This window comes from Protopterus annectens, chromosome 3.part0 (genome assembly GCF_019279795.1).
Source record: "Protopterus annectens isolate FY-2018-M chromosome 3.part0, PAN1.0, whole genome shotgun sequence".
Lineage (NCBI taxonomy): Eukaryota > Metazoa > Chordata > Ceratodontiformes > Protopteridae > Protopterus > Protopterus annectens.
The window spans coordinates 251,220,887-251,248,280 of NC_056731.1; the positions used below are offsets into that span (position 1 = coordinate 251,220,887).

General features: G+C 41.3%; 1 protein-coding gene across 1 annotated transcript in view; it reads left to right on the forward strand.

Annotated features, from left to right (window-relative positions):
- ULK4 (unc-51 like kinase 4) overlaps positions 1-27,394 on the forward strand; it is a 4,087,308-nt gene that overhangs the window by 3,871,612 nt on the left and 188,302 nt on the right. The gene's annotated exons all lie outside the window — the stretch shown is intronic.

Consider the following 27,394-nt stretch of genomic DNA (forward strand, 5'->3'; position numbering starts at 1 on the left):
TGTTTTACCTGTGTGGCCATTATTACCGGAATTTGGCAATCTTCCGGTATTGAGATGGGCCATTAAGGGGGTGAGAGGGGGTGAAGTTGGCACTGAATCGATCTGCCAGGATATTGGCAATATCCTTGGGATCAGTATATTTAATACCATTCTGTTTTAGCTCAGAGCAGATCTGAGCATTGCCATTTAGATTCTTGACATAGTTATAGAATGCCTTGGGGTTGTCTTTGGAATCTTTGGCAATTTTATTTTCGTTAACCTAGTAACAACCTATGAACATTCTAAACATCTTTGGGGGCAACGACCCTATAGCAGTAATGTATAATTTCTAGTTAAATTTCATCCAGAACTGGAACATTGTTTATTTCATCTTACATATTTATACCACTGGAAACAAACACTGCCCATATCCTCATCACCTGCACATCTCATTCGCTTGGATACTTATGTGCAGTGAGAATTTCATGTTCAGTTACAACAAATTCCAGCTCAACTTTTATTGTTTTCTTGGATTCATCCACTTTCCTCAACTTGTGTTAAGGCCTAATCATGACTTTACCATTGTTGTTGATGCATGTATGAGTGACTGAAATATGAAGGTTAGTTAACGGTGATTATCACCTCATTAAAACCTGACTGCTCACAGCTGCTAGGTACAAGATAAACTGCCTCGGATGCTGACAGCAAACACTTTACAGTTCTAGACCTACAGCAGACTGGCCAGCTAACAATTTAATGGCATGAAAAGTTTATATGTATGAAATAAAAAAGTTCATCTTAATTGGGATTTGTATTTGGAGTGGTCATTATACTGGGGTCAGCCCTTTAGTTTTATATATGTATATATATATATATATATATATACATACATATATATATATATATATATATATATATATATATATATATATTTATATATATATATATGTATATATATCTATATGTTCCAGGCAATGGAATTGCATAAAGTTGGTGTTCATTATAGTGGAGGATCATTATAACAAGGCTTGGCTATATTCTTCAAATTGTAGTCTGATCTTGAAATGGAAAAACAACATGCAAATAATTATGAGACAGACCATTCACTTTAGCAGCAAAAATGTAATGAGTTGAGCACACAGCTATTTGTGTTTTATATGGGTTTCTTCTAACAGCTGTGGTGCAAGGTTACTGTAGCAAACCCATTAGCAGAATGTCCAATTTCTTGGAATTATATGGTTGGAGGACTAACTTCCATCTCAGGTATATCCAAACAGTGTCCAGCAGTAGTGATCCTTGTAACAAACATCAAGAAATAAATGCAGACTTCCCAGAATTCTGTGCTACCTTATCAGCTCACTAAACTTATTTGCTTACTTCCAGACAAAGAAACCATCAGAAACACAACACATACACCAAAATTCAAATTCATACTCTTTATTTTTTTTTCTTCTGTAATATATATATATATATATATATATATATATATATATATATATATATATATGTATGTATATTGGGATGGACAATAGTGCCTATCTGATGTACTCTTTAATGGGATACAGTTTCAGTTTGCACTGCTGTTGAAAATGTTAAAGTTCATAGGCGTGTACTAGGCTAATGGCCATGAAGTCATTACAAGCCTAGCCCATAGAAGTGCCCTGGCATTGTACCGCCCTACGTTAGTTCCCAGTGCTTCTATCAAGTAGAGCCACTGGAGTGATCCCCGGGGTGAACCTTCTATTTCCCATCCACTCATCAAGATTTCTCTTGAAGAGGGCCAGTGAGGTGCTCTGCTTGACATGTATAGGAAGTCTATTCCAGAGCATGGGCAGTCTCTGGGTTATGAACCTATCCCTCCAGCATGTTATGTTGATTGTGGTAATGAGGATGAGGTTTTTGGAGTATGTGGTATGGAAGGATTGGGATTTCTTTACATGTAGCATTTCTAACAGAGCTGGGTCAGACATGGCTTTGTAAGTCAAGCAGAAATCGCCTCTTAGTAGACTATATGAAACAGAGAATAGCTGGAGTTTTTTGAGTCTGTCTGTGTAGGACATGCATTTAAGGCCTAGGATCCTCTTCGTGAGGTACTTTTGTGGTCTCTCCAGCTGTTGCAGGTGTCTAGTGAGGTACATGCCAAATGGAGCATTATACTCGATGATTGGTCTAATGAGGGAAGAGTAGATGGAGACAATGACCCCTTTCTTCCTGGATGTAAAACCCTTGGTAATGAGATGTGCCACGTAGAAGGGCTTTCTGACCAAAGTGGCAATGTAGTGGTCGAAGGAGAGGTTGCTCTCAACCTGCGTCCCCAGATCTCTTATAACACCTTCAGTGTTCAATGGGGTCCCATCGATGTGGTAATTAGTGGGAACTGAGTTTTTCCCAAAGGGGATGATGGCACATTTTTTGGAATTAAGCTTAAGACCATGGTTTTGACACCAGTCATTGGTCTCAGTGAGGCCTTTCTGTATCACTTGGGGAGTTGATAATGGCTCCTAGCTTGCAAACTTGGTCAGCCAGAGTCTGTGTTGGCCTGGACTTCTGAGAAGTAGATGCCAAACAGAAAAGGACCCAGGACCGATCCCTGTGGGACTGCACTCGTGACTGGTCAGCAGTCTGACTTGGAGTCCACTACTTTCACACTGTGGGTTCTATCTGTAAGCCAATCTGTGACCCACATAATGATATAGGGGTTGATGCTTAGTTTGGTGAGTTTATCAATAATTCCTGAGTGAGGAATGGTATCAAAGGTATTGGCCAGATCTAGGTAGGGTGTATGAACTGCCTTACCCTCTTCCACAGCTCTCTAGTGACTGACTCAAAGAAGTCAACCAGGTTGAGCAGGCATGATCTACCTTTCACAAAACCAAATTGCGTGGGATCTAGAGTTTGGAGATTCCCTGTATCCTTGTTAATTAGGTCCATGATAACACACTCCATAGCCTTACATATCAGACTCATCAGGCTAATGGGGCGATAATTCCCAGGGTTTGTAGTTGCTCCTCCTTTATGGAGAGGGATGATGGCAGCAGTTCGCTATTTGGTAGGGACAAAGCCTGAGTGGAGGCTGTGAGTAAACAGAGCACACAGATGTGCCAATTCATGTTGTATTTCATGTAGAACACAGCCAGGGATATTGTCTGGTCCCATGGAAGCTGTATTCTTGGCATTAGACAATGCAGCTTTAACCTGTGTTGCAGTAATGCTGGGTGCCTGGCATTCTTTCGGTATTGTGATTGGTCCTTTAGGGGGGCGAGAGGGGCAAAGTTGGCACTGAATCTTTCGGCCAGTATGTTGGCAATATCTGTTGGCTCAGTATAGGAGGTACCATTGTGCAGTAACTCAGAGCAAATCTGGGTATTGTCGTGGAGATTCTTGATATAACTATAGAAGGCTTTGTGGTTGTTTTTATTGTGTGCCGCAATTCTGCCTTCATAGCTGGCTTTAGAGGTTTTGATGAGGGATCTCAATTTTTTGTTGAGGCTAATAAGGGAGTTTTTCCAGTCTTGGGACTTCGCCTTTTTCTGCAACAGTTTCTTCCTTCTGTTGTAGAGTTTATTAATGGCAGGGGACCACCAGTTTGGCTTCCATTTTTTGATGGAGAGAGTCTTGGTTCTGTTGGGTATGGCTAGTTCCATGCATTTATGTACGTGTTCATACAGTGCACTGATGTATAATTCAGCAGTCATGCATCTATTTTCCATTGGCATGGGTGCTGTAAAGTTTGCCACCTATGTTTTTAGGAGCCCAAAGTCAGCTTTGGAGAAGTTTTTTATGGCTGTTACCTTTGCGGGGGGTGTGGGTGAGATGTGGATTTCCATGGTGATTAGTTTGTGGTCGGATCTAAACAGGGAGGAATTGATTATTGGTGTAGAGCAACAGTTGCCCATGTTAGTAATAACCAGGTCAAGGATGTTGCTTCCTGTAGTGGGGGTAAGAATGAGCTAGTCTAGGGCATTGGAATTGATGAATTCCAGAAACGTTGGGCCATTGTATTGGTGCATGAGTAGTTTTCCCAGTTGATTGAGGGGTAGTTGAAGTCACCTAGTATGAGAGTGTTGGGTTGGATCTTAATAGTTTCCAGGGTGCTTAGGAACATGGAGTGAGAGTCTTGGGACATGGTTGGGGACCTATAGCAGGCTACAACCTGAATCGCCGTCTTACCCAATGTTAGTTGTACCTGAAGTATCTCAGATGCGTTATGCTGGGCTACTAGTCTGGAGGTGTGCATATCCTTTATGAATATGGAGACACCACCACCTTTGGAGCTTTGTTCCATGTTCTGGGGCCGAAAGGTGCATAATGAGCTATAGCCTGGTAGTGAAGGGGTGCTTTCTGCTACTTTAAACCAGGTCTGTGTTACAGCACAAATGTTGATGTTCTTCATTTTGAGGAGTGCTTTGAGTGAGTGCATCTTGAGATTTAGACTTCTAGCGTTGAGCAAGAGTGGTTTCTGGCCCAGAAATTGTAGTTTATTGGCCGTTTGGGCAGTTTTTCCATCTCTTTCCCCTTTCTGATTTAAAACCCCATACAGATTTGCTGTATCTAGGACTGTTTGTAAGCTTCTGAACCACCCAAGCCTTTCTGTGTTGGAGGGAAGTATTTTAGCTTGTCAGTGTGAGTGGTAAGCACCAGGTAGCCTATCTACCACAAGATCCAAGTACAGATTCTTAGTTTTAGCACTTGAATTTGCTTATTCGTGCTTAGCACTTGTTCAGAACTTGTTGGTAGCACTAAATAAGCTACAAATTACTACAGCACTCAACCTTCCTCTTTACCTAGAGGAAAACAATTTTTGTACTTACTTTCCTTACTTGCTTAGAGAAAAACAGCTCTTACACTCGCTTTCCTCACTTGTCTAGGGGAAAGTAGTTTTTTATTCAGGCATGTCCAAGGGTCAGCTCCCAGTGTTCTCTCCTATCTGATGAATCTGGGCATCTTGGGGCAGTGTAGCAATTGCCTCATGTACACAGACAACACTCTCCTCCTCCCACCCAACACCACAACCTGTGAGAGATGCACTTATCTAGCCAAACTGAGGTAAAGCTCTCTCCAACCAGGACTGAACTTGACAGTCAAGAGGAGAAGGTAAACACTTGCACCACACCACACTCATCACATAGTCCCACTAAACCTACAACACCAAAATCCACACATAGAAACACAAAAACATTCATGGAGGCTCTCAGTAATAATCTGCTCAAGCAACAGAGACCTCCAAAGCAGAAATGCAAGCAACCTCCACCCCCAACACAACCCAAATGACACATAGCCCACAGACTCAGTGTGTCAATAAACCACAGCCCATAAGGCAAAACAATGTACCCAACACACTAGTCATAGGTGACTCTATAGTCAGTCACACTGATGTCCCACTCACCAGGCTAAACAAGGAGAAGGTTACTGTCAGCTGCCTGTCGGGTGCCAGGATCCGCCACATAACCCACGCACTCAGGTCACTCCACAACAAGTACAAATATGACTCTGTCATTGTCCATGTTGGTGTGAATGACCTGAGATGTACCTCCCTGAACTACATGAAAAGAGACATGGAAGAGCTCTCCAATCTTGTAGCCCAGGCAGGTATGACCCTAGCCTTGAGTAGCATCCTGCTATCACCCAGAATGATACCGCAGTACAAGAACAAAATGATTGACTTCAACAATTGGCTAAGCTCCTGGTGTCATTCTAAGGGGATCCAGTATCTGTCTGCTTGGGACGACATGGTCGACAGACCACTATGCTTTGCCAGAGATGGCCTGCACCTGTCGCCCCTGGGATTCCAGATACTGGGTAAGGGTCTTCCCACCCTTATAGTGCATTTTTTAGGTAAGGTTCAAATGACAAATTCACCACCATAACAGGAACAGGCAAGCAAAAACTGAGGGTAATGCTACTGAATGCTAGAAGTCTAAATCTCAAAATGCACTCATTTGAGGCACTCCTTAAAATGGATAACATCAATATCTGTGCAGGGACTGAGACCTGGTTCAAGGCTCTAGAGAGCACCCCTGCATTTCCGGGCTGTAACTCATACCACACGTTTCAGCCATCTAACCTGGACTAGAACATCAAAGGCGGAGGTGTGTCCATATTCATTAAGGATATCACACCTCCAGGCTAGTTGCACAGCATAATGCATCTGAGGTTATCCAAGTGCAACTAACTCTGGGCAAAACTGCAATCCAAATTTTAGCTTGCTACAGATCCCCCCACCATGCCCCAGGATTCCCACTTCTCTTTTCTTGATATACTTAAAAATATTAGGGTTCAACCAAACACCCCAATAATGGGCGATTTCAACTACCCCACCATTAACTGTGAAAACTACTCATGTAGCAACTCCTTTGCTCAACACTTTCTGGAATTCATAAATTCCAATGCCCTGGATCAACTTATCCACACCCCCACCAGGGGCAACAATATCCTAGACCTAGTCATTACCAATATGAGTGACCGGTGTCCCACACTTGAAGTCAACTCCTCGTTGGTCAGATCCGACCATAAGCTAATCACCCTAGATATCCGCATCCCACCCCCCACTCACCATTAAGGAAACCACGGTAAAAAATTTCTCCAAAGCCAACTTCATGCTTCTTAAGACAGAAGTGGCAAACTTCATGACACCTATGTGGATGGACAATACAGCTACAACTGCTGAATCCTACACAAATGCACTCTATAAGCACTTACACGAGTGCATGGATCGTGCTATCCCAAACAGAACCAAGACGCCATCCTCCAAAAAAAGGAAGCCAATCTGGTGGTCCCCTGCCATAAACAAACTCTTCAACAGAAGAAAGAAACTATTGCAAAAGAGAGTAAAATCCCATGAGTGGACGAGCTCCCTGGTCAGCCTCAGTAAGAAGCTGAGATCTCTTATAAGATCCTGCAAAGCTAGCTGCGAAAACAAAATCACCACTGATTCTAAGGGCAACCACAAAGCATTCTATAGCTGTTCTCCCAGACTCATTAGCTGATCATTTACCCACATTCGCACACCGTCTCCCCTCCTCTGTCCAACTTACCCATTCTTATATCACCACTCGCTGCCTCAAAAACTTTGACCCAGACACATTTACATATACACTAAAAACTACAAAATGGAACCCTCTAAAGACCCTTCCACTTGACGAGGCTCTTGCCTACTTTAATACCACCTTTATAAACCTACTAAACTCAGTTGTCCCACTTAAAACTAAGTGCATCAAGAGTAATCCAGTCCCATGGCTAACCAAAAACACCTTAACTGACATGCGACTCCGTGATAGAACCTGGACACAGTATAAAAAAAATAAAACCGTCACCAACCTCACAGAATATAAGACCTTATGTAACAAAGTCAAAAAACTCATCGCTACTGACCGCGGATTATACTTTACCACCCTTCAAACTAGCCATAGTACCAATCCCAAACTGTTCTGGAAAGGAATCTCATCTCTCCTCAACCCAGGCAAAACTGAAAATCCATGTCCCAACCTAAATGCATCTGATATGGACTTAGCAAACCAATTTAATTCCTTCTTCATAGATAGCGTCAATAAGCTAACATCAAGCTTCAGCAATAACTCAACAACTAATGCCAAGCCTGCCACTCCCTCCCAAAACACCCCAAGTCCACAACCCCCACCTTTCACTATCAATCCCATATCTATTAGCACCATCAAAAAACTACTCCTATAAATAAAACCTGGCTCAAATGCCCCCTACGAAATCCCCTCCTACTTTCTAAAAGCAGCTTCCGAAGCTATCGCTTTTCCCATCAGCATACATATTAACCGTTCCATCTCAGAAAGTCACATCCCCCCAACTCTGGAAGAAAGCTTTCATTATACCTCTCCATAAAGCTGGCAACAATAAAGACATTCAAAACTTTCGCCCAATCGCTATCCTTTCCCCTATCTCAAAATTGCTTGAAAAGTGTGTATGCCAACAACTCCTACCCTATCTTACCAATAACCAACTTCTAACACCTGCACAGCATGTTTTTTGGCCTGACTACAGCACCTCCACCGAACTCCTTTCCTTCCTTGAAATAATCAGTATAGCACGTGACTCCGGTCACTTCATATCCACTCTTCTCCTTGACCTCTCCAAAGCATTCTACACTATTTCCCATTCCCTACTCCTCACCAAACTCACTAAACTAAAACTGTCTCCTTCCTCCATCCAATGGTTCTCAAGCTACCTCTCAAACAGGCAACAAGCAGTTAAATGGAATAAGGCCACCTCACCCTTCCTCAGTACTAACACAGACGTCCCACAAGGTTCCATTCTAGGCCCCCTTTTATTCAACATATTCATTAATGATTTCCATCAAGCCATCCCCAACTCCAGTCTTGTTCAATATGGTGACCACTCCACTATAATCTCTTCCTCCCTCTCCCTCTCAAATCTCTTGCATGTTACCCAAACCACATTCTCTGCAACTGAGCAATGGATGCTAGAAAACCTTCTGGCTCTAAATGCCTCTAAAACTAAACTATTGTTTTTCAGCCCCACTAAAAGATCACCTCTTGACAAACAGTCATTCATAATTACCTGTAAAAACAATAGTCCCCTTGAAATTGTGTCTGACTCAAAATTACTAGGAATAGTCATTGATGACCAGCAAAAATTTGATAAGCATCTATTAACCAACATAAAAAAAAACATAAAAAAACTAGATATGCTCTACCGCCACAGCCATTTAATTTCTCCCTCTACTAGAATCACACTAGCTAACACATACCTTATCCCATCCCTGTTATACGGGGCAACTATCCTTACCAATCTGCATTCCTCCCATAAAACAAAACACGAAGCCTGCTGTAACAAAATATCCAAGTTTGTCTCTGGCCACAAGGCATCTTCCCACCACTGTAAGTCCCTTCACCAACTAAGTTGGCTAGAGCTACCCAACTTCCTCACTTATACCCAACTTAACCAAGCCCATAAACTCATCTATAAACCATCTCTCTGTCCGTCCCTAGCCAATACCTTTGAAATGTATATACCAAATTGACTCTTAAGATCCAATTCCCAAAACCTAATTAAACTATATAAACCCTCACGCCCAGCTGGGAATCACCTGCTAGCCTTCTCCCTAGCATGCCTCTGGAACTCTCTTCCATCCTCCATCTGCACTACCTCTTGCCTTTCATCTTTCAAAACATCATTACACTCATATCTTTCGTCACAATGGATATGCTCCTGCACCCACCCTACCTAAGCTTATATAAACAGAAAATATAATGGTAGCCTATAGAAAGTAGATTGTGTACATAGAATATTATAGGTGCACAAAAACTAACGGTCAGTTGAATACCCTGAACTATACTTTCACTAATATAAACGTAATAGTACTACTGCCCTCAAATATAAGAAAATAGCCACACAAATGGTTCTACTCTACACCCAAAAGGCCATGCATTACCTCAGAAATTGTTTTTCTCCTAATGATATGCTAAATTCCTGATTTTCATTGTCCTAACCATAAAAGTGTCACTCGTCTTAGAATCTGAACTTTCAGTGTCAACCTTATTGCTAATAATTTTACTTTTGACTCCCTATTAAACTCATAATAATGTATGCTTTTTAAATGTAATGGTGTACTACTACTTTATTTCAGAAATTGTATTGTACACTCATTATCTAATTAGAAACTATAAGCATAACTTAAATGTTTTTATGATATTTCTGTAATTTCTAAACAAAAACATTTTTTTTCTATGTATTAAAAAAAACAAAAAAAACTTTTTTTATTTCTTTCATTGTACCTTCTTGGAGCTTTTCTCCCCAGGACTCGATTGAAAACGGGTTCCTTGGCCCAATGGACTATCCTGGTAAAATAACTGCAAATAAATAAATAAATGTCAAGAATCTCAATGGCAACACCCAAATATGCTCTTAGTTACAGCACAATGGCACAATGGCACAGAAATTACAGAACTACAGAACTAACTGATATTGCCAACATCCTGGCAGATAAGTTCAGTGTTAACTTTACCCCCCTCTCACCCCCTAAAGGGCCCATATCTATACAGGAAGAATGCAGAGTCCCTGTAATCACATCTATGCAGGTAAAAGCTGCACTCTCTAAAACCAAAAACACAGCATCCATGGGACCGGACAACATCCCAGGCTGCGTTTTACACGAACTTCAAAACGATCTGGCTCCCCACCTAAGCACCATGTTCAGTCATAGTTTCATGTCAGGCTTTGTGCCCACTGAATGGCACACAGCAACAGTTATCCCACTCCACAAAGGGGGAGCCACCATTGATCCTGGGAACTATCGCCCTATTAGCCTGAAGAGCCTGGTCTGCAAGGCCATGGAACATATCATCATGGAACTTATAAACAAAGACATTCGTAACCTCCAAACTCTGGACCCCACCCAGTTCAGGTTTGTGAAAGGCAGATCATTCCTTCTGAACCTGATCGACTTCTTTGAGGCAGTGACCAAAGCCGTAGACGAGGGTAAGGTGGTTCACACAGCCTATCTTGTCCTCGCCAAGGCTTTCGACACCATCCCCCCATTCTGGAATTATAGCTAAACTCACTAAACTAGGTATAAATCCCTACATCTCAAGATGGGTTGCCAACTGGCTCACTGACAGAACCCACACTGTGAAAGTTGCAGACTCCAAATCTGACTTCAAACCAGTGACAAGTGGAGTACCACAGGGTTCAGTCCTGGGACCTCTCCTGTTTGGTATCTACTTCTCTGAAGTACAGGCTAACACAGAAGGCCTTTGGCTAACGTGGTTCGCAGATGACTGCAAACTAGGAGCCATAGTCGAGTCCCCAAATGATGTGGACATCCTACAGAAGGGCCTTACTGAGACAGATGCCTGGTGTCAGAGGCATGGCCTCAAGCTCAGTGCCAAAAAGTGCATTGTCATCCCCTTTGGTAAAAACTCGGTACCCATGAACTAACACATAAATGGCAGTCTACATAACGCCAAATGTGTGATAAGAGACCTTGGGACCCAGGTGGACAGTAGTCTCTCCTTTGATAATCACATTGCCACAGTAGTCAGGAAATCCTTTTATGTGGCACTCCTCATCACAAAAGGGTTCTCATCCAGGAAAAAGAGGTCATCGTTCCCCTCTACGCGGCACTCAGACCCATTATAGAGTACAATACCCCTTTTGGTGTGTACCTCACAAGACATCTGCAGCAGCTGGAAAGGCCGCAGAAGTACCTCACAAAGAGGATTACTGGCCTCAAACAGATGCCCTACACTGACCGTCTCAAAAAACTCCAGCTTTACCCTGTAGCATATCACCTACTCTGAGGAGATGTCTGCCTAACATATAAAGCTATGTTAAACCCAGAGCTGTTGGACATGCTACACCTTAAGAAATCCCAATCCCTCCAGGCTACACACTCTAGGGACCTAAACCTTGTCACCACAATAAACAGGACATGCTGGAGGGATAGATTCCTATCCCAGAGACTTCCTATACTCTGGAACAAGCTACCCATCTATGTCAAGCAAAGTTCCTCATTAGCACTCTTCAAGAAAAATCTTGATGAGTGGATGGGAAATAGGAAATACACCCTGGGGGTCACTTCTGTGGCTCTGCTCAACAGGGGCACAGGAAATTAACTTTCTTGGGTGGCGTAAGCCAGAGAACCTTGTTGGCTAGGCTTACTTAGGCCCTTGGGCCATTAGCCTAGTACCTACCTATGAACCTATGACCTCAGACTGCATTTATTTATAGCTGTTACAGAGGTAATTTGGTCTTTGGAACACCACCTAAAAAAGGCACTATAGGGGTAGCAAGAGCCTTAGCCAGTACTCTGAAACCCAGGGGTGACAGATGCAGGCCATCTCTGGCAAAGCATCAAGGTCTGTCAGTCATGTCATCCCAAGCAGACAGATACTGGATCTCCTTAGAATGACACCAGAAACTTAGCCAATTGTTGAAGTCAGTCATTTTCTACTTGTACTGCAGTATCATTCTGGTCGATGGTAGGATGCTATTCAAGGCTAGGGTCATACCTGCCTGGGCCACATAATCCAAGAGCTCCACCATGTCTCTTTTCATGTAGTCCAGGGAGGTGCATCTCTGGTCATTCACACCCACATGGACAATGAGAGAATCATACTTATACTTGTTGTGGAGTGACCGGATTGCATGTGTTATGTGTCGGATTCTGGCACCTGATAGACAGCTGACTGTTACCTTCTCCTTATTCAGCCTAGTGAGTGGAACGTCAGTGTGCCTCACTGTTGAGTCACCTGTGATTATTGTATTGGGCAAGCTGTTTTGCCTTAGGGGCTTAGGTTGAGGGGCACACTGTATAGGTGATCTGTGTGTCTTGTTGTTTGTGCTGTGTTGTGGTGGTCAAGTGCATTTCTGCCTTGGAGGTCTCTGCTGTTTGGGTAGATTTCTACTGAGAGCCTACGCAAAGGTGAGTGTGTGGTTTGTGTTTTTATTTGAGAGCTGTGATGGTGGGTGTTCTGGAGGGCTATGTGTTCCATGTGGTGTGGTGCAGGTGTTGACCTTCTCCTCTTAACCAGCTATTCTGGTCTTGGCTGGAGAGTGCATGGCTTCCAATTTGGAGATTTAAGTGCATATCTCACAAGTCTGAGTGTTGGGAGGTAAGAGAAGAGGTTTGTCTGTGTACATGAGGCAGTTGCTACACTGCCTCAGAATTCCCAAGTTCACCAGGTTAATAGGAGAAAGCACATGGAACTGACCTTCAGACACGCCAGGAGAGATGGTCATCATTACTAAGTACTGGAGCTGTTTCCTTATAGGACGTCTAGTGATGATAGCACTTATACATGCTACAATAATTGCTACAAAAAGCCTGATGAAGTGCTAAGTGAATAAGCTAATTAAATTGCAAGAGAGAAGAGGACTAGCAAGATCTAAGGGAAAAACTGAAGAGCAGACTTTCTGGTACCGGTAACAGTTTACCCCAGCTTAGCAGTTCTGCACGCAAATATGGGCTTTTAAATCAGAAAGTTGAAAGGGATAGAAAAACTGCCCAAACGGCCAGTAAACTATAATTTCAGAGCCAGAAACCACTCCTCTTGTGGTAGATAGGCTACCTAGCACTTACCACTCCTACTGATAAGCTGGAAGTCTTCCCTCTAACACAGAAAGGTCTGGGAAACTCAGAAACTTACAAAACAGTCCTGGATACAGCAAATCTGTATCTGGACTACTCTAGTAACAGAAAAGGCTGGAAACAAGCTTAGAACTTTTATTTTGCAGAAAAAGCAGTTAAAACAGTAATAAAAACACTTTAAATGCAGTGGAAGCTAGCATAATTGAGTATGTAGCAATATTAAATAAAATACAGTTAAAATAAATGCAGTTAAATAAAAAAAAGACTTAACTCAAGTGCAGAAAGCAGTATAATCAGAAAAATAAAAATGGAGGCATTTAAAGCCTCTCTTTCTCCTTCCAGTTGCTCTTGTAGTCTGCAGGATGCCAAAACTGGATCTGCGGAGCTTAAACAAATGCAAACCCGTGCAAACACAGGCTTTTAAACCAGAAAGTTGAAAGGGGTAGAAAAACTGCCCAAACGGACAATAAACTACAATTTCAGAGCCAGAAACCAGTCCTCTTGTGATAGACAGGCTCCCTAGTGCTTACCACTCCCACTGATAAGCTGGAAGGAACTCAGAAACTTACAAAACAGTCCCGGATACAGCAAATCTGTATCTGGACTACTCCAGTAACAGGAAAGGCGGGAAACAAGTTTAGAACTTTTTTTTTTTTTTTTTTTCAGAAAAAAACAGTTAAAACAGTAATAAAACACTTTAAATGCAGTGCAAGCTAGCACACTTGAGTGTGTAGCAATATTAAAGCAAATGCAGTTAAAGTAAATGCAGTTAAATGAAAAAAATACTTAAATCAAGTGCAGAAAGCAGTACAATCAGAAAAAATCAAAATGGAGGCACTTAAAGTCTCTCTTTTAAGTGACTTTCTTTGTAAATACCTTCAACTCTCAAAGTTCTGCAGATCCACCACTTCATACGTACACATTTTCTGAAACTTCAGTACCATACCTCTCAACCTGGCAACATCAAAAATCTGGACAAGGCCCATGAAAAATAGGTACAAATCTGTACGCTGATTAGCATCTAATTTGCATACATAATTATGTAACCCCACCCACTCCAATGGAATTGTGGGATGCCAACTTTCAAACGCAAACTGAAGAACAACCAACCAAAATATGGCACCAGATTCCAATGTCCTATTACCTGGCTATTTCGTCCCATTTACCATAAACACTAATATGTGCATACTGCTTTACTTCTACAATCAATAATTATTTGGATTTTATTTTTACATTTTGCAGTACATCAATGCACAAACACCTACATCTCAAAAGATGCTGTTTTTTTTCTCTCTAATCCATCCATGCAAAACAGCTAAGAAGCCTACCTAATTGCTAGTCTCATAATTCATCTCCTAAATTAGTAATTTTAAGAAAAAAATGCAGACTAGAGATCAGCAAGCTCAGCATGACAAAATGTTGTTATATAAAACAATGCAAGATCTGCCTGTCAAGCGCGTCCTGTCAAACTACTGTTCAGCAGTAGCATCTCAGTATTCATTTCTGATGCTATGTTAGACTACATTTAAAAATCAATACCCTCTTTCAGAAATACAAAGCTTACCCTCCGTAAACTGATTTCAAGAAAAAAAGACACTCTGTAGAACAAAAGTGTGTGTGCAGCCAGCCACTAATAAATTAAAGCTAATAAGCACTGTCCTATTTTTTCAGGTTAGGCTACAGATACATGTGTGAACAGACAAAAGAGGTTGTATGTTTTGCTGTTGAATCCCTCTGTCTTGTCTGATAAAGCACCATATAACAATATAATAAACTATAAAGTTTCATCCTCAAATTTTGTACATACTTTCTAGAAGCAAACACCGTACTTGTACCTTTCTGAAGAGGACGACTAACAACATCTCAGAGTTAACTGACATCAGCAGCTGGATCTTCTTGATTTTTGAAAAATCACAGCCAGCAATGCTACTTCTTCCCACCACACTATCCTAAAATGTCCCACTAATTATTTTGTTAAGCTATAGCCACAGGTTCCATATAGCTAACATCATTAACCAAACATATTTAATATGTTACTATCTTAGCATATATCCCAGAATCAGCAATTGTACCTTCCAAACAATCAGGATCTATGTAAGATGTCATGGGACTGGAGGGAGTCATCCTCCCAGTCTCATTATCAATCCCCTGTACAGTACCCCCTATCCTTTTACAAACCATCCCTCCCTCAGGCAGAGAACTATTCATGACAGTTAGCTAATATTTCTGTTTGTACTCTATGCAACTGTGTTTTACAAGAAGTGTATATTACAATTACATCGGACCACTCTATCCATGTGTGCCCCTGCACATTTTGCACAATTTATTACACATTCCTTAATAGTGTGACTCGTTTTCCACATAGCTTATACAACACTTATAAGTTCAGGCATGTATCTAATCATGATTTAAGTCATCATAACAGAAACAAGTCATGGGCTTTCCCCGAGTATCAGAAGGTGCCCTTTTGACCATTAACATGATAAATATTGGGCCCGTGTAAAATTATCTTATTCTTTACCCTTCAGATGCATACAAATGTCCCAGCCCTCCTTCCACGTGCTCATGTCATCAGGCATTTTCATAATATGTAAGGCACTTTGACATGCAGCATGGAAAATGTACATCTTGTTTTTCAATGTCTACTGAATGAAACTACAGATTACTGCTTCTGTAAAGAAAAAGGACGTTCCATCCCACGCTTACCTGCTCACGCTGCCTGCTTCTTGGAGAAATAACTGCTGCCTGCCTCCGTAAAGTAATTCCATTGCTGCTGTGCTGTATATTCCTGTTCACACTAGAGTCGCGACTCGCAGCCAGCTTTGAAAAAAATAAAGGCATTACTGCCATAGTTTAGTGAATGATGTGTTACTACTTAGTAGTACTCAGTCGGTGCTATACTTTCCTTCCCGCTCACAGACAGCCGGAAATAATGACGTGAGCTCCTTGAGCTCAATTCCGACTGGCTGGTAGCCCTGATGGCGCTGACGTCATCGCGCATGTGATGACGTCAGCGCCGACAGCGCGAATTTTAAAAAAATGTAAAAAACGAAGCAAGAAAATCGGAAATGAAGGGGTGCCAATCGGGAATCGTGGCACCCCTTCATTTGGACCCCAAAACTCGGTAAATACCGAGTAATTCGGTATGGTTGGGAGGTCTGTTCAGTACGTCTAACTCCTCAATTGCTTCAGGCAGTCCTGATGCTTGAATGCTTACTGCCCTCCTGTTGCTTTCAAAAATCTCAAATGCAGTTTCTTTGCACTGATTGTTTAATAACAGATGCTGACAGCATTAACTGCTCTGTAGTCACTTTATTATTAATAACATCAGACTGCATTTGCCCCTACTTTATAAAGCCATTTTAGATAACCTGTTTTCAAATTTTGAATTGTATTCTTTGTCACAGTTAGCTTATTTTGTGGAGTTCTAAAGTCTACTAATTCATTGACATGGTTTTCCTCTCTGCTGTAGACCCATATACATATTTATGGGGTTTTATATGAATAACTATCTTTCTTCTGCTTGAAGCTTTCATGATTGGCTTTTACTTGCCATTTTTACCTTGGCACTATTAAATGTGACAACATAAATTAAAGAAGCAACTAAAATGTTTTTGATTTGTTAGGCTGTTGGTATAATGGTTAAAGAGTTCACCTCACAGACAAGAGGTACAGGGTTTGATCCTCACTAAGGGAAATTACCTAGGCTTAAAATAGTCCAAAAGGACACCTAGCCAACTACTTACTTATAAACAAATTATAAACAAGAGAAAGGGCAAAATTTACATTGTCACCTTAATGGAAAACAAATGTTCTCCAGCAGGGTGTTATTGTACAGATAAAACCCAGAAAATAAACAAGTCTGCCTCTTCATGACAGCATATTAAGCTGCCCTGAAGCTTGGATAGAAAAAAAAATCAAACAGCCATCATTTTTTATACTCACTAAACTCAGCTTTGCTGTTTAGTGAGCTTGAAAAATGTGGCATGTATGCGTTGTGTGTGTGTGTGTGTGTGTGTGTGTGTGTGTGTGTGTGTGTGTGTGTGTGTGTGTGTGTGTGTGTGTGACAGCTCATACCTCTCAACATTCACCTGCAACAGACAGTCCGTCAGTATGTACTGTTTAAACAATAAGAAGTATGAATCTCTAATGTATGGCATTATTTACTCACTATAATCTTCAGTTATTTACCAGAAAATCAAACATTCCATGAGGGACAGAGCAAAATTATGTCACAAAATCAGAGACATTCTGAAAAATAATGGACAGTTAAGAGGCATCAGAGATGCTTTGCAATGTCCTGCATTGGATGATTGTTTCATTCAATTGATAGCAATAATACATCTGAGGTATATTCAATCAACAAAGTTGCTGCAACTGCTTGGCATATGTCTGTGTATTTGTCTTTCTGTATATATATATATATATATGTGTGTGTGTGTGTGTGTGTGTGTCTGTATTTCTCAATGTGTGTGTGTGTGTGTATGCTGACATTAAATACTTGTATAACATCTGTGATGCCCGTGCACTGACCCAATAATCAAGGAACCTCAATCCTCACCACTAGCACCAGTGAGGGGTGTCCACATTGGGAAGGATAACAAATATACCCACAATAAAGTACAATTTCCCTTAAGAGCACACAGAGATCACAGTCAGTCTGGGGCTAGTTTCTCCCTTTTTCTACAAATCCCCAATAAGACTCCCAACTGGCACAGCTATAGGGTACAGAGCTCAGCCAAGTAGTCAAGCCAAAAACCTCCAGTGCCCTCTCTGTCCAACCAGTGCTTTGTGTCCCTGCCCAAGTAGCTGACACACACACACTTTGAGATTTGGTTTATATCCAAACCCACAGACCCTCCTGGGGAAGGCTAGCACAGGTTCTCCACCTATGCCCACTCCTGCCAGACTATAAGGTAGTAATCACTGCCAACAACTACTCTTATCAGCTACTAAAAAGGCCCTTACCAAATGGTGTCCAATTTCTACTATGCAATATTATTATCCAGTTAGTAAGTGTGACGAACAGCAAGGCTTATTTGGAGTGGCTTTGTACAGTATCACTATATACATGCAATGTACTCTAGAGCTTAAATTATCTTTACACAAAACAGCCACAGTTGAAAGGTTTAAAAATATTTAATAATAAATAATAAAAACGCAAGACAAATCTTCTCAATTCAACACAGTGCTAGTCAAGAGTTCAGAAATCACAGGAAAATGCTTAAAATAATATTGTAGAATAGTCTGACATAAATATAGAAAACTGCTAGACTAAATCTGACTAAATTCCTATCTAACTCCAAGAGCAATTGCAGTTCTAAATAAACCTACATGTGGAGCAAAGGCAGAGTACTGGTGAGTGATGTTCTTCAAACAAAATCCAAAATGCTCTGATTCTCTCTCTCTCTCTGAGAAAGTCTTAAAAATAATGCATCACTGCTGACTCATTTTAGATTACATCATTCTTCTTTGGTTCCCAGGCTAACACATTTCTTTGATTTTGCACCTGGCCAGGAAGCTACAACAATAAAAGATATTTTATATGTAAAATCTAGCAATTAATTCTGGTCTCAAAACAATAGAAGGAATTCCTCAGTCCAGACAGTATGTCTCCGAGCTTTGAGATCAGTCATACAATGCTTGACTTATCAGCTTTCTTCCAGCAGACTGCACTGTGGTTACATTTTTGAAGTTCAACATTTAACACAGTTTTCTTACCTTTAAGAGGACAAGCCCGTGGATTATATTCATATTTACAATGACATAGAATTATCTACAAAATTCTATCTAGCTAGGCTGGCAGCCTTCACATATCTTCACAACTTCTGTATTGGCATAGAACTCACAACTGTCCAGATTTTCACAGAATGTCCAGATTTTTTTACTCATATTTTGGTCCATTTCTCATAAAAATTTAGTTTTCTGGCAAATCACTGAGGACTGAAGTCAGAAAATAATGGTAGACATTTGATTTTCAGACTTAATATCCTTCAGAAAATTCATGCTATTGCAAAGCCTTTATTCTATCAACTTTCAAATTTTTTAAGAGCAATATTTAAAAGGTGTCCCTATTTGGGGGCCTTTGTCCCTTCTCCCCCATTATTTGTGGCTTTATCCAGATTTCTTGGTGCAAAAGGTTGAGAGGTATGTATACTGGATGTCCAATACTTCCTCCAACAATTTCATATGCTTCAGCAAGTTTGAAAATTAGGCAGAGAAACTATTTTACATACAAAATATAAGAAAAATGTATATAGTTAGTAAAAAAAAAAAAAACAATTTTGTGCCTGGGGCATCAGGCCTCATGACACCCTGGACAGGTATTAATTCCCTGATAACACCCACCCTGTTGGGAGCTATTGCTTGCTTATTGACAAATGTTTGGTTGAAGATTGTGTAGGTGCTGAAATGCACTCTTGTTTTGACTGCATGTTATAAGTAAACATAGTAAGAATGTGCATGTGTTGCTGTGGAGGTGAATATGCACAGCAAAAGTGAAATGTTTTTGGAGCTGTAAGAACTACAATACTATATATAGAATGAAAAGTAGACATTAAATCCATAAAGTGGGCTTACTATGAAGAAGTAGCTATTTTGTAGGTTACACTTTTAAACAGGTGTTTTATTTCTCTCTTTTACTTTTTCTGTTTGCCCTGTATCACATAATCGTACTACGCATCAGAGTAACTGGAAAAATTATTTGTTAGATGATGTGAAAATTGGAAAAAGAATGGTTTATTTCAATTCCCACAGTAGTCACATTTTAATTATGCACAGCCTATCAGATTTATGCCTGCAATGGCTAAAAGAATGGCAGAGGTGTTGCCAAAATTGTTAAGATATATAGATCAGTGTGGTTTTGTGGAGGGGAGGCAAACATTTGATAACATTAACAGAAAAATGATGATCCAGAGGGAAACCGAATGTTGGTCTGTCTTAATGCAGAGAACGCATTAGACAGAGTAATCTGGGATCTTATGACTGGAGCAATAGAAACATTCACATTTTCTGATGCAATAATAAGGTTAATTAGGAGGATATATGATGGATGGGAGGCAAAAAATTAGGCATAGCACACTGTGCTAGTCCAGTGGAATATCAGTTACCTCAGTGGTTTGGTTGAGATAAGTAAAATATAAGGTATTTTGATGAGTCACTTCACCACTCTCTGTCTCTCTCTCTTTCTCTCACTGTCTTTTTTTGTTGGGAGCAAAATACCCACCACCATCTGTATGCTGGGAACTGCACCTTCTGTACCCCCCCCCCCCAGTTATTATGTTATGGACGGCGCAGTAGTGCAGCGTTAGCGTTGTCACCTCACAGCAAGAGGTTCTTTGGTTTGATTCTCGGCTGCCTTCTGTGCAGAGCCTGCATGTCCTCTCTGCATTTGTGTGGGTTTTCTCCGGGTACTCCGGTTTCCTCCCATGTTACAAAGACATGTGCCTGGAACGTTTCTCCCTGGGCCTCCGTTGAAAATTGGCTTTGTTGCAAGCTGGACTTTCCCGGTAAACAAATGTTAAATAAAATAAAAAATAAATGTTTACCTCTGAAACTGCCAGACATTACAGAAAGATATAATATGTTGGAATTCTAACAGTTTTGGTGAAGCACTATTTGGTCAGTCACTTTTAACTAAAAGGTCTTTGGCTCAGCAGTCCTCACTGAAATAGCCTATTCTAAGTGTAGTAAATACTATTTATACTACTAATACTACTAAAGACTTAGGGACACAAGTGGACAGTGGTCTCACTTTCGATAACCACATTACCACAACAGTCAGGAAGTCCTTCTATGTGGCACACCTCATCACTAAGTGCTTTTCATCCAAAAGAAGGAGGTCATTGCCCCACTGTACGCATACCTCATTAGACCCCTTATAGAAATACAACGCCCTGTTTGGTATGCACCTCTCAAGACATCTGCAACAACTGGAAAGGCCACAGAAATACCTCACTAAAAGAATCACAGGCCTAAAGCAGATGCCCTATGCTGACCGCCTTAAAAAACTCCAGCTATACTCTGTCGCATATCGTCTACTCAGAGGTGATCTGTGTTTAACATACAAGGCCATATCAAACCCAGAGCTGTTGGACATGCTACACTTAAAGAAATCCCAATCCCTCAAAGCCACACGCTCCAGGGATCTAAACCTTGTCATCACAATAAACAAAACATGCTGGAGGGATAGGTTCCTGACCCAGAGACTCCCCAGACTCTGGAATAGACTGCCCATACATATCAAGCAGAGCACCTCTTTGGCCCTCTTCAAAAGGAACCTTGACGATTGGATGGGAGAAAGGAAATTCACCCCGGGGATCATGTCAGTCGCCCTGCTAGACAGGGATCCAGGGAAGTAAATAGTGTGGGAAGAAATAGCCAGGGAATTGTTATGGCTAGGCTTGTATAGGCCCTAGGGTCGATTGCCTAGTACCAACCTATGAACCTATGATTCTTGCAGCTTGTGTCAGTGTTATTCCTTACCAGAATGACATATGTTCTTGTACCCAGGTTGTAAAAACTTGCCCAGAGCATCTTAAATCAGACAAAACCACACCAGCACTACGTAGCTGCACTCTGCAGCAGTTAGTGGATTATCAAAGGCAGAAGAGTTACCCATAAGGCATATGGGATAGAACAGTGTCATTTGTATCACTTTATGAGCCTGTTTTACTACCTTGTTCATTGCCAATGTTTGCAGTCTGATGATGCTTACCTCCTTTTCTCACAGTCATTCTCTACATCAGGTAAACAAAGCTGGAAACCATTCCTAGCACCCCATGCCCTGTCTTTGATCATCCTTGTACCACACTGACAGTAATCCCAGGTACATTTATGGAGTCCGGGGACCCTATTTCCACTCAGTCGCAAGTAACACAAACCCTTTAGACCCTCCTGTGTGGTAAAAGAGTCCTCAGCTTGTAAATTCCTTGTCACAGTTATGACAGTTCACCAGCTAACACATCTTCTTGTCTGTTTGAGCATCTTTGGAACTTTCTCTATAGTCAGACACACTGATGTCCCACTCACCAGGCTAAACAAGGAGAAGGTTACTGTCAGCTGCCTGTCAGGTGCCAGGATCCGCCACATAACCCATGCGCTCAGGTCACTCCACAACAAGTACAGATATGACTCTGTCATTGTCCATGTTGGTGTGAACGACCTGAGATGTACCTCCCTGGACTACATGAAAAGAGACATGAAAGAGTTCTCCGATCTTGTAGCCCAGGCAGGTATGACCTTAGCCCTGAGTAGCATTCTGCCATCACCCAGAGTGATACCGCAGTACAAGGACAAAATGATTGACTTCAACAATTGGCTAAGCTTCTGGTGTCATTCTAAAGGGATTCAGTATTTGTCTGCCTGGGATGACATGGTCGACAGACCACGATGCTTTGGCAGAGATGGCCTGCACTTGTCACCCTGTCACCCCTGGGATTCCGGACACTGGCTAAGGTTCTTGCCGCCTCTATAGTGCCATTTTAGGCAAAGTTCAAATGACAAATTCACCACCGTAACAGGAACAGGTAAGCAAAAACCGAGGGTGATGCTACTCAATGCAAGAAGTCAAAATCTCAAAATGCACTCACTTGTGGCACTCCTTAAAATGGAGAACATCGATATCTGTGTAGTGATGAGACCTGGTTCAAGGCTCCAGAGAGCACCCCTGCACTACCAGGCTATAACTCATACCACATGTTTCGGCCATGTAACCTGAACCAGAACACCAAAGGCAGAGGTGTGTCCATATTCATTAAGGATATCCACACCTCCAGGCTAGTTGCTCAGCATAATGCATCCGAGGTTATCCAAGTGCATCTAACTCTGGGCAAAACTGCAATCCAAATTGTAGCTTGCTACAGATCCCCCACCATGCCCCAGGATTCCCACTCCTCTTTTCTTGATGTACTGGAAAATATTAGGGTTCAACCAAACACCCTAATAATGGGTGATTTCAACTACCCCACCATTAACTGGGAAAACTACTCATGTACCAACTTCTTCGCTCAACACTTTCTGGAATTCATAAACTCCAATGCCCTGGATCAAGCTTATCCACATCCCCACCAGGGGCAACAATATCCTAGATCTAGTCATTACCAATATGAGGGACCGGTGTTCCACACCTGAAGTCAATGCCTCATTGGTCCGATCCGACCATAAGCTAATCACCCTAGATATCTACATCCTGCCCCCACCCCCGTTAAGGAAACCACGGTAAAAATTTCTCCAAAGCCAACTTCATGCTTCTTAAGACAGAAGTGGTGAACTTCATGACACCCATGCAGATGGACAATACAGTTACGACTATTGAACCCTACACAGTTGCACTTTATAAGCACTTACATGAGTGCATGGATCGTGCTATCCCAAACAGAACCAAGACACTATCCTCCAAAATAAGGAAGCCAATCTGGTGGTTCCCTGCCATAAACAAACTGTACAACAGAAGGAAGAAACTGTTGCAAAAGAGAGTAAAATCCCATGAGTGGAGAAGCTCCCTGGTCAGCCTCAGTAAGAAGCTGCAATCCCTCATAAAATCCTCCAAAGCTAGTTATGAAAACAAAATCACCACTGATTCTAAAGACAACCACAAAGCATTCTATAGCTATGTCAAGAATCTCAGTGGCAACACTCAGATCTGCTCTGAGTTACAGCACAATGGCACTAAATATACAGACCCAACTGATATTGCCAACATCCTGGCAGATAGGTTCATTTCTAACTTTACCCCTCTCTCACCCCCTAAAGGGCCCATCTCTATACCGGAAGAATGCAAAGTTCCTGTAATCATGGTTGCATAGGTAAAAACCACACTCTCCAAAGCCAAGAACACAGCAGCCATGGGACCAGGTAGCGTTTACATGAACTACAGAATGAACTGGAACCCCACCTAAGTACCATGTTCAATCATAGCCTCACCTCAGGCTTTGTGCTCACTGAATGGCACACAGCGACGGTTATCCCACTCCACAAAGGGGGAGCCACCACGGACCCCGGGAACTACTGCCCCATTAGCCTGATGAGCCTGGTCTGCAAGGCCATGGAACATATCATCATGGAACTTATAAACAAAGACATTGGTAATCTCCAAACTCAGGACCCCACCCAGTTCGGGTTTGTAAAATGCAGATCGTGTCTCCTAAACCTGATAGACTTAATTGAAGCAGTCACCAAAGCCATAGACAAGGGTAAGGTGGTTCACACAGCCTATCTAGATCTTGCCAAGGCTTTTGACACCATCCCCCACTCTGGAATTATAGATAAACTCACTAAACTAGATATAAATCCCTATGTCACAAGATGGGTTGCCAACTGGCTCACTGACAGAACCCACACTGTGAAAGTAGAAGACTCCAAATCCAACTTCAGACCAGTAACAAGTGGAGTACCACAGGGTTCACTCCTGGGTCCTCTCCTGTTTGGTATCTACCTCTCTGAAGGACAAGCTAACACAGATGACTGCAAACTAGGAGCCATAATCGAAACTCCTAATGATGTGGACATCCTACAAAAGGGCCTCACTGAGACAGATGCTTGGAGTCAAAGCCATGGCCTTAAGCTCAATGCCAAAAAGTGCATTGTCATCCCCTTTGGTAAAAACTCTGTACCCATGAACTACAACATAGGTGGTAGTATACTTAACACTGAAAGTATGATAAGAGACCTTGGGACACAGGTGGACAGTAGTCTCTACTTTGATAATCACATCGCCACAGTAGTCAGAAAATCCTTCTATGTGGCACACCTCATCAAAAAAGGTTTCTCATCCAGAAAAAAATAGGTCATTGTTCCCCTCTACTCATCACTCATTAGACCCATTATAGAGTACAATGTCCCTTTTGGTATGTACCTCACAAGACCTCTACAACAACTGGAAAGGCCGCAGAAATACCTCACAAAGAGGATTACCGGCCTCAAACAGATGCCCCAAGCAGACCGTCTCAAAAAACTCCAGCTTTACTCCGTCGCATATCGCCTACACAGAGGTGATCTCTGCCTAACATACAAAGCTATGTCAAACTCAGACCTGTTGGACATGCTCCACTTAAATAAATCCCAATCCCTCCGAGCTACATGCTCTAGGGACCTAAACCTTGTCACCACAATAAACTGAACATGCCTGAGGGATAGATTTCTGTCCCAGAGACTTCCCATACTCTGGAATAAACTACCTATCTATATCAAAGCTCCTTATTAGCACTCTTCAAGAAAAATCTTGATGATTGGATGGGAAATAGGAAATTCACCCCAGGGATTACTTCTGTGGCTCTGCTCAAAAGTGGCACAGGAAAATAATTTCCTTGGGTGACAAAAGCCAGAGTACCTTTTTGGCTGGGCTTGTATAGGCCCTAGGGCCAATGCCTAGTACCTACCTATGAACTGCTTATGATTTGCCTGCATGTTTGCCTTTCTGTGAGTCAGTGTACATTTATCTTTGAAACTGGCAGTAATCAGCTGACTCTGGTGGTGAGTGGAGAGTGGCTGAGGAAAAACAGCAGTTCTGCTCATTTTAAGCAATTACTTGCCTTTCATTTTTGCTGTATTGCAGCTATATATATATATATCTGTGTTGCTTTATCGAATTTACACTTACCTGAATCCTTATTCGCTGAGATGACTTTACCAAACACTGTACACAGCGAAACTATAAATCACTGGAATTTTTCACCAGGAAACAAACCACTTGGCGATCAGGGCAAAACAATAAAATGTACACAAATTAAACCCACCCAGGTGGGGGGCTTTGCCCTCCACACCCCCTAACTAAATATACCAACCCCAAGATCAAACTGCACTGGGGAAAAGGGCAAAGTTCACCCTGGTGGCCAAGTGGTTCGTTTCCCAGTGAAAAATTCCTGTGATTCATGTTTTTGCTGTTTACAGTGTTCTGTGAAGTTGCCTCAACGAATAAAGATTTGGGTAAGTGTAAATTTAATAAAAAAAAGGTAGACCATAGAGAGAGATAGAGTGTGTGTGTGTGTGTGTGTGTGTGTGTGTGTGTGTGTGTGTGTGTGTGTGTGTGTGTGTGTGTGTGTGTGTGTATATATATATAGATATAGATATATACAGATATAGACACACACAATTCAAACAATACTTACTAAAAGTTTGAATGCAACTGTCCATCTAAAGGACATGTTACATAAACCAGTATCTCCAATTGCATAATAACTTTATTTCTCGTATAACTGATCCACCTGATTAACTCATCATTCTAAACCAATTCAGCTTACCACACCATTACCAACTACACATAGTCTAATCCCTCTTTGATCTTATAGGTCTCCATTAGCTTTCCTAACCTGGCAACTACTACCAATCTGTCCATTAATTCAACTTCTCCTGCTTTAACTCCATTCTCCCTTTTCTATTCCATTTAGATAACTGTACATATATTTGGTTTATTACATCTTCTATGTATATGTTGTTTGTCAGATTGTCTGTATTTTCTCATAAATGTTAACCGTTATTATTTATATACAATACATTGTTTTGTTACATTATAACTGTGTACTGGATATTGTTTTGTTACCGAGCATTTAATTGGTCATTGTTTGATCAGTGTACTAATTCAGCAAACAATTTTAATTAAATAAATAACAGTTGCACTTGCCTTGTCAAAAGGGAATTAGTTGTGAATCGCCTTTTTCTGTAACTGGCAGTTGTGCTTTGTTGCTGTTTTATTCTGTGTGTGGCTGTTGGCTTTTGTCTGTCCTTACACAGACATGTGCAGAATTTATTATGTATGATTGTATGCACATATGTATTTATTTATGCATTTAGTGTTTTGTTGACCAGTCTGTCCAACTGGGTTTATGGCTTATTTTCACTGGAGACCAGGGGAAGAAAGCTCAATATGGCATATAACATAAAAGAGAGACAGATGGAGAGGGGTAGATACATTATCAAAATAAAAAGGTGGACATGAAATGTTGGAGAAAAATGGTTAGAATATCAGTATATTAATGTTTCTATGGTATGGTACAGTATAGCTGTGGGTTCTCTGAAAGAGCCAATACCCTGCATCAGCGGTCCCCTCTTGCAGTAAGTCATAACACAAAATGGAGAATGCCAGAGCTGTTTTTATTTATTCTGTTTGTTTATTGGGTGTGTCCTTTTAAGTCAATGCTCAGGCAGAATAGCGCCATGTACAAAAATGTATACAGCTGCAAGATAATAAATATTTTGTTAATTAAGAAATATTAGTAAGTTATTATTATTATTAAAGTTGTTCTGAAAGTAATACTGGTAACTAGTTTTGCACATTTTGAAAAACTGTATTACAGTAGTATATTATTGGCAGAAACTTGTTTGTACATGTAGTCTGCAGTC